The sequence below is a fragment of the Octodon degus genome, unplaced genomic scaffold (genome assembly GCF_000260255.1).
Source record: "Octodon degus isolate 3935 unplaced genomic scaffold, OctDeg1.0 scaffold00031, whole genome shotgun sequence".
Classification (NCBI taxonomy): domain Eukaryota; kingdom Metazoa; phylum Chordata; class Mammalia; order Rodentia; family Octodontidae; genus Octodon; species Octodon degus.
The window spans coordinates 9104157-9113470 of NW_004524607.1; the positions used below are offsets into that span (position 1 = coordinate 9104157).

General features: G+C 42.5%; 1 pseudogene; it reads left to right on the forward strand.

Moving 5' to 3' along the window:
• Positions 1-4435: 4435 nt before the first annotated feature.
• LOC101569320 lies at positions 4436-5256 on the forward strand (annotated as a pseudogene).
• The last annotated feature ends 4058 nt before the right edge of the window (positions 5257-9314 follow it).

The window sequence follows — 9314 nt, forward strand, 5'->3', positions numbered from 1 at the left end:
GGAATATGTTGAGGTGGATTAGTAGCAATCTGTTTTTTGTTGCATAAATTTTTAAAAATTAGAACATTCGCTGTATTTTTGTTTTGTACCTAGTAGTTTTTACATTATAAGGCAATGTGCACCAGAAGAAAAAAGTACAGCAATGTGTGAACAATGAATAGTGTGGTGTAGGAGATGTATAGCTCAAGAGCCCATGGAAGGACCCCTTGAGAAAATAATATTTAAGCAAGGACTAAAAGAAGGTAAGGGAGTAAGTCATGCCAATTTGAGAAGGAAGAGATATTATGTGGAAAGGATGACCACACAAAATTCCTTTGGTAGTTTTTCTTGGTGTATTCAAGATCAAGCAAGAAAGCTGATGTGTTTGGAGGCAACTTAATGAGTTTAGTTTAGGACATGTCAAGTTTGAGATGCGTTTTAGACCCCTAAGTAGAAACATCAATAATTAGGTGGGTCAATGAAGTCTGTCCTGGAGAGTGAAAGCTGCGTTGGATATTCAGAAGTGGTCAGCATTTGCATGATGTTTAAAACCACAAGACTGTGCTCCTCCAGGAGTTAGAATAGGACCAAAGCTTTAGCTGGGGAAGAGGGTTCAATGTAAAATATGGGAAAACAGGACCCATCAGAAACAGGCCAATGATACCAAAACAAAGTGAAGCTACCAAATGAAGGACAAGAGACAGAGAGCAGCTTTGTCAATTGCTGTTTATGTTGAACAAAATTGGAACTGAAGATTAGTTGGAAATTTTGGCATTGTCACAGGTTATAATGGCATAAATAGTTTCATTGGAGTGATGGGGGTCTAGTGAAAGCCTGATCCATTTATTCATGTAATAAAAGCTTAGTGCTATCAGTACTTAAAACCTATATCTAAATGTCCTCTCCAATAATTTCAGAGTGAAGTTACTTTTACTTTTGGATCTATACTATGAAATGAATGCCAAATTGGTGTGTGGAAGATGTACAAAGTTATTCTAAAGTTTTTTTTTTAAAGGATGGCTTCCTAGTCAACAGAATTCGAAAATAAATCAACAAAGGGCCTGCCAGATAGCTCAGTGGATTAAAACACCTGATTAGGCAGACACAGGGACTGGGATTCAATCCCTGGAATGCCATGCAGGCACTCTGAGATACTGAGACTGGGCATATGGCACTTGTCTGTAATCCCTGGGCTTGAGAGGCTGAAAACAGGAGGATCACTACGAGTCTAATCTGTGTAGTAAGACCCTGTAAACCCTGTACTACATACAGTTTTTAGAACAATAGTAATAATAAAATACATTGACAAGATATATTAATGCATCTAACGTAAGACTAAGTCCACTAAGATGACAATAAATTGTCAAAAGAACAGAAGAAGGGACATCATCAGTTAATACTGATTCTTTCATGTATACAAGAGGTCTTAGCACTGAGTATCCTTATACCTGTACAGGGAGTTTTTATGTAGATCAGCAAACTGATCTCATGAGTGTGTATTATATAACAGTCTTTGACCAGTGAGACCACATTCATTTGGTATGTTAACTATCCCAGGTTTCTGAGTCTCCAAGCTGAGGCCTGGTGTAGATACTCCACCTCCTAGTTCTCCCCTTGGGGACCCTCTCAGAGCACTGCCTTCTGAACTCCCTCTCTGCACTGCCATGTGAATTGCTGTATCAAAACCTTTTTATGGGCAGAATTTTTCTATGAATCTAAATCTCAGAGAAGTGAAAGAATATTTCTGGGCATAAGTGCTCGTGGGCTCACTGGGGCAATCATATGTGACAGGTAATAGCAAGCAAGAACATCAAAACCAAAATGGAAAAAGAGAACATAACCAAGAGCCAAGTAAGAGCTTTCTTCCAGCTCCTGTCCCTTGCCCCCTCTCTTTCGTGAGTGCTGTAGCCAAGAGTTTGAGTCCTTTGGCTTTGAGCAGAATGAATATCACTTTCCAGACCTCACAGATTCATGTGATACAGTTTAAAGCCTCAGTCACTTTTGAAGCAGAAAAGGCTGGCTTTGAATCTTTTCTCCCCCACTTAATTGCTCTATGATTTGAAAACATCAGCTCAACCCTTCCTACCATAGTTCTTGCCCCTGTTAAACCAAGGTGAATCAGTTATGGTTGAAGATTACTAAAGAAATACAGAAAAGCCTAGGGAGACAGAAAGTGAAAGATAAAAGCATAACTCCTATTCCTGGTGCGCAGTTGTATGCTGCCCTCTAAGCCAACAGGTCACAGCCCACAATTGAGGAGTTTGCTGTGATTTCAAGTTGAAATTGGGGCAATTCCCTCAGCCTTGCCCAAGCTATTTGCCATTCTATAAGATGTATGTTCTCAATCTGTGATAGATAACTTGATTGTATCCACTTGACCGGATTGGGGGCTTCCCTGGGGATTGGTACAGCATGCTTCTGGGTATGCTTGGTTGGTCATGGAGGTGAGGCCTTGGGGACAACATCTGGTCCCTGTGCCCCCTCTGTGGCTCTCTTTCCCACTCTACTTCCCAGCTGCCTTGTGCTAGGAAAGTTTATTCCCCAGGCCATTCCACCATGATGTTTCTACCTTGGAGCCAATTAGTTGACCATGGACTGAAAACATGAGCCAAATTACACTTCTCCTCCTTAAATTATGGGTGCTGGATATTGTGTCCCATAATGGAAAACTCAGAACAAAAATCCATTAGGCTCTTGTATTAAATGAAACAGTCAAGAAGTTGTATTGCATTGAGCGCACAGTCAGGTACAACTCAAAATTGCCTTGTCACAGCCTACTGCCTGTCTTCACGGCACTAAGCTCCCCTAATGAGCTTTACTGGAAAACTGCTAAGGGCTAAAAGACTTGATTCTGTTCTTCTCTATAGAGTCAGTCTTTTGACAATAATTTTAATTAAATCCCTGTTTATAGCTCTGGTGAATTACAATTATAGGGTCTTTGTACCATTTTGTAAAATGGTTGCAGGAAACCTAGCATACTGTTCTTGGGATGTGTGGAACTTTTTAAGACAATTCATATCTGTTATTCCCTTTAAACCTCACCACACCCCTGGACAGTGAAAACTGTCCTCTAGGAGGTTGTGACCCAAGTGCAGTTTATATGGCAGGCTGTGCAGAGTCAGACAACAGGCTCTGTTCAGAGGAACCCACTAGACTTCATCCAGCCTCCATGCTCCAGGCCTAAATATCCTGATCTTGAGGCTATTTACCTGCATTTCAATTCTTTCACTGCTCTGCAGTTCTCCAAGGTTTGTATTGGGTCCTTCCCCTACTAAAGCAGCGGTGACAAACCTGTGGGACGTGTGCTACAGTGGGCTGCTGGTATCATTGAGAGCTCTAAAGGTTCACCATCTCTACCCTCTAGTAACTCAAATGGCCTGTCCAGTAACCATGAATGTCATCAAGCAAGACACCAGCCTCTGATGGGGTCTTGGTTAAGTCAACTGTGAAGGCTAGTGCTTCAATTCAGGGAGCATGAGCTGAATGAAAAATGATTTAGCTTTGAGCTTGAGGAAAGCAAGAAGAGAGTCCCTCCTAGTATGCAATTTCTGATTAGCAAGCCCAGATGACAGGATGAGGACCTGGTTCTGTACATAGAAATCAGATGCCACTGTGAGGGACAGTGAGAATAAAGAACATAGCAGAGACAGCTTCAAACTGTAGCAGTTTCAGTGAAAGGGATTTAAAGAAAGCATGCTTACAGTTTTAGACATTTTCTTAGTAGAAGGCAAAGATAGCAACAGTTTGACCTTTTTCTTTTCAGAGAAAAGCTGCCTAAAATATGCTTCAAAGAAACTCCTCCAATCTCTGTGTAAATAAAAATAAATAAAAGCAAATAACAACAAAAGATTCGGGGGTACAAATGATGGATATGAGGTTTGATTAGCAACTGGACTTGGAAAAATCTCCTGCTTTTATGAAGCATATTCTTGCTCTCCCACAAGAAAAGTAAGATTACATATTCAGAAGGTCTCGTGTGCTTGACATCCTGCGCAAGCATTAACTCCTTCATTTTGCTTTGCTGTTTCCTAATTCTCTTCCAGATGAGGAAAGGGGGGCAGAGAAAAGTCACCTGCTCTGGGTCTCACCTTGATCAAGGGAGGCACTAGAGAACTAGGTTTGACAGGAGAGGCCATGGTCATCAGGTCCTTGGGTCTGGGACCTCTGTCTACTTGTACCTTCATTCGTTCATCCCAATACTACAGCACAGGAAATTGACTTACAGACAACTCAGCTGACTTGGCCAAATCACCATAGCTAGTAAGATTAGCACTGTGAGGTAAAGATAAAAGAAAGAACACATAAAAGGTCAGTGGCCAGGTCCTAAATGAAAGAAAACTCTGCTAGCTATGCTTTAAGCTGAAAATATTCTTCCATCATCTCATATGTGCAGAGGTGAGGGGTTTGGAAGGTGACTGGATGGAGAAAACATACTCATGGCTCTTTCTGTCAGCTGGTCAAGATGCCAAAAGGGAAGAAGGCCAAAGGCAAGAAGGTGGCCCTGGCCTCTGCTGTCATGAAGAAGCAGGAGGCCAAGAAGGTGGTAAATCCCCTGTTTGAGAAGAGGTCAAAGAACTTTGGCATTGGACAGGACATCCAGACCAAGAGAGACCTCACCTGCTTTGTCAAATGGCCCTGCTACATCCGCCTGCAGCGACAGAGGGCCATCCTGTACAAACGGCTGAAGGTGCCCCCTGCGATTAACCAGTTCACCTAGGCCTTGGACCGCCAAACAGCTACCCAGCTGCTTAAGCTCACCCACAAGTACAGACCAGAGACCGAGCAAGAGAAGAAGCAGAGGCTGTTGGCCCAGGCAGAGAAGAAAGCTGCTAGCAAAGGGGATGTCCCCACTAAGAGGCCACCAGTCCTCAGAGCAGGTGTCAACACCATCACCACTCTGGTAGAGAACAAGAAGGCTCAGCTTGTAGTGATTGAACATGACATGGACCCCATCAGGCTGGTCATGTTCCTGCCTGCCCTGTGTCACAAGATGGGGATCCCTTACTGCATCATCAAGGGGAAGGCCAGGCTGGGGCATCTGGTCCACAGGAAGACCTGTACCACTGTCGCCTTCACACAAGTCAACTCGGAGGACAAGGGCGCTCTGGCTAAGCTGGTGGAGGCCATCAGGACCAACTACAATGACAGATATGATGAGATCTGCCGTCACTGGGGAGGCAACGTGCTGGGTCCAAAATCTGTGGCTTGTATTGCCAAGCTGGAGAAAGCAAAGGCTCAAGAGCTTGCCACTAAACTGGGCTAAGCGTACTCTTGAGTTTTCTGTACATAAAAACAATAAATTGTCCTTACTCCAGTGTAAAAAAAAAGAAAATAAAAGAAAACATACTCATGGATGGATTCATCTAATGCCAAGTTCAGAGCTGAATGTGCCCTTAGGAAAGGGGAACCCTATTGGACACCGGTCACTGGGGGTGTGGCTTGGAAGGATGTATGCTGGTCATGGCCCTACCCTTCCCTCTCTGCTTCCTGACTGCCACGAGGTGAGCAGCTTTGTTCCACCAGGCCCTTCTACTGTGCTGTTTCTGCCTTGGAGTCAGCCAGTCATGGACTGAACCCACTGGAAACTGAGCTAAGTAAACCTCTCCTCCTTTAAACTGTGGGGGTCAGAGATATTATCCCAGGGACTGGATAGTGCTTCAGACACTGACCCTTAACCTCTGCAGCCACTGGCTTGGGACAATCAGGCCATGGGCAATGACCATCAGGTGCCTCAGAAGTTTCTATTTCAAAACTCAGCCTGAATACACCACAGTTCTCCCCATTAAAAACCACATCAGATTCCCTGCTTCTAAGTAACTCACCTTCTGCTTCCTTAGGCCAGGAGAATACATTCAGAGCTGGCCTATGTAAAGCAATCGCCTTTCCTAACTCTATAAACTTTATCAAACACAGGAGGCAGGGGCTGATATCCTTGCTCTTTCTAGTCCTGGGGAGTTTCCATGTGTTCTCTTTTAGCAGGTTACTGAACTATGAATTACCCAGGTGAAATCAAGAAGCGAATTAGGGGCTGTCAGAGACAGAAACTGTGTATTACTGTGTAAAAGACTGCTTGAGTCAAGTTCAGTGGCATGTGCCTATAATTCTATCACTTGGGGAGAGTGAGACAGGAGCATAGCAAGATTGACCAGAGCCTGGACAACTTAGTGATTTAGTGAGATCCTGTCTCAAAATAAAAAGTGAAAAAGAGCTGGAGATGGGTCTCAGTGCAGAGGTCTTGTGTGCATCCCTAGTACCACCAAAATGAGTGACTGAACTAGGGAGTAAACAAAGACTATTAAAGACAATGGAGAGAAAGACGGAAAATGCACCAAGAAGATGAGGTTTCTAGTTTCAGGTGATGTTCCTCTTATAGAAAGAAAAAGCCTAAGATCTATTGAAGGTATTGGCATTCAAATTTAGGGAATAAGAACATGTAAAGGAGGTAGTAAACTCTCTGTTCCACATTAAGAGTTTACTTTTCTGTACAGGAAACAGAAGCTTTGAAAATAGCCTGAGGAAGTCTGTAAATTGGGAGAAAGGTAGGTAAGCAAATTATTTTAAATGAAAAGCTTAAACAGCCACTTTAGTGATTAACTGTATTGTACATAGGAGAAAATTTTACTTTTTTGACATATTCTAATTGAAGCATTGCATGGCTTTACAGAAAAAGCTATGGATCAGTAATTTGCTTTCATTTGTATGAATAAATAATATTTTCTTGTTCAAACTGTTGTACCTGATGAAATGTAAGGAAGCCTCTTATTGATCTCCTTTCTACCCCAACTTTGATGAAAAAGAGAGATAAAAATTAAGAAACAGTCTGGAGGGCTGAGGAGATAGCTTGGTGGTCTAAGTGCTGGCTGGCAAGCTCAAGTATCTGGGTTCTTTCCCAGATACCCCATGCCGTGATGGCCCTAAAACCAGGCATGGCAGCACATGGCTGTAATCCCAGCACTGGGGAGGCTGAGACAGGCAGAACACTGAGTCTAAACTGTGTAGCAAGACCCTGTATCAAATAAACAAACTTCCAGTGTTCATATGGAAAGCAGCCCTTGGGGCACACAGGAAGCAACTCTCCACCTATGAACACTGGAAGGAGGAATGGTGAAGTTTGCTCTCTGCCCAAGTGCAGCTCTTCTCCTTGACCATTTTGGCATGGCTGTCTCTTATCTTGGGCTAAAAGTACCATAACTAGCCATCCTTAAGAAAGAACTTCTCTAATGCAAGCAAAGAAAATTGACCAGACAGTTGACATGTTTCAGTGCTTCAAAAAAGGAACTTTATGTAAGTAATCAAAGAAAATGTCTTTCTACATGACAGAGTAACAATGGAAAGATACAAATAACATATTTGAAAATTTTTTTCAGCCTCTTAACAAGATGTGAGAGAAAATTATACCTTTGAAATGCAATCAAAATGATGAGAACAAATGAGGAATATGGACAACTTGACTAGAGGATTTTTAAATTCATTGACTTGTTCAGATGATGATGGTTAATGGCTGTGGCCATTAGAAAAAAGACTTTGCAAAGGGGAGCTTGTGCTGAAAGGACCACTGCTGTCATCAGAACTCTCACGGACAGCATTAATGTGAGCTCATCTAGGACTGCCAACCACTGATGTTTTCTTGCTAAAGAAAGGCAAACTAGAGTCTAATTAAATATTCAAACCTGACTACGTGTGGAAAAGTTGGATGAGGACAGAAAGGACACATTAGTTGACACCGCAGGTTTCAATATTTAGTTCTTAGGTATAGGATATTTTATAAGATAAACAGCTAGTGGGGCCAGGGACATGGCTCAGTAGAATAAGCACTTGCCTGGCAAGCACAAGGGTCTGAGTTCAATCCCTGATTCTGCCAAAAAAAAAAAAAAGATAAAGATAAACAGCTAGCATAATCCAAAAGGTAAGACAGGAAGGGGTGGCCCTAGATTAGAAAGAATTTATGAAAAGGAGTAACTAGACCCAGGGTGGGGGCAGTGGAGAGGGGGCCCTTGCCCGATTCTACTAAATCAAAGTAGAGGTCAGTTTTAGAAAAGTTCAGATTTTGATCCACAAAATTATATGTTGTGCAATATCAAGAAATTTTTGTTAATTTTATGGGCATGATGGTAACAAAATATACATCTTATTTTCAACTTGCATACTTTGTTGTATGAGTACACATACTGATGTAGGCAAATTTAGTACATTTTAGACCTTTGTATCATAGTTCATACTTTGGGTGTGCCTGAGATATTTTAAAATATGACAAAAGGAAATAAAGGAAAAGATACAACAAAGTGTTGCAATTTTTTGATTGTTGTTATATCCGGGTGCTGGTAAAATAGGCAAGTGTTATATTTTTCTTCTAATTTGTTCTTGAGGTTTGTGGAGAGGGGCTATCAATTCTAGACCCTGCCCAGATAGGTCTCCAGGAGAAGTGACTGAGAATGTTTATTTCCAGTATATCTTTGTCAAGATGCCTCCACATCCCAGTAGACATCCTAATGCCTACATATCCACTATAATCATGTGCTCCCCTCATGATAACTTGTTTATACTGACAGATGTCATTGCAGATGTTGTAGTTCATTGGCTTGGAAGCCCCTGAGGAGATTTGTAAAGTATACTTCTGGGTGTGTCTACGTGGCTTGTGAAGGTGTGTCCTTGGGTGCTACACCTGGTTGCTGGTCCTTTCCTCTCTGGCACTGTCCCCTTGCTCTGCTTTCTGACACCCACAGACAGGCAGTTTTGCTCTCCCATCCTCTTCCAAGACAATATTACTACTTTAAGCCAGCTGAACATGGACTCAATTCACTGAAACTGCAAGCCAAATTAAATCTCTCCTTTTTTAAACTTACAGTATCAACTATTGTGTCTCAGGAATGGAAAAGTGACTAATACAGTGCTTCTTCTTTGACCTGGGTCCAGTTTACCCCTATGAAGATTGGCACTGACAAAGGGAAAAACTGCGAGGTTCAGGTGTGTTTATCAGGTGACAGACACACTGTGGGGCCATTTGACAGAATATATGAAATGACAGAAGCAGTGTGCTGCTTGTGGAATGGAGAGAAGAGGTTGACAGGTCATATAGGGGAAAGGGATCTTCTGGAACATGCATGCTCAACTGACAGGTGGGGAGGGGGAGAGAGTGCAAGTGAGAGAAAGAGAGACAGAAACAGACAGACAGAGACAGAGAGATCCCTGAGGCTTGAAGCTTTTATAGGAATCTTCAGTATGGCCTAGGTGATTTCCCGTGATGAGTTCTAACTGGTAGATTTAAAGCAAGCCCGTGGCTCGTGGAGTGACACTGTGACTGAAAGGTGGCCACCGTGGAATGTCTCAGCAGTCGC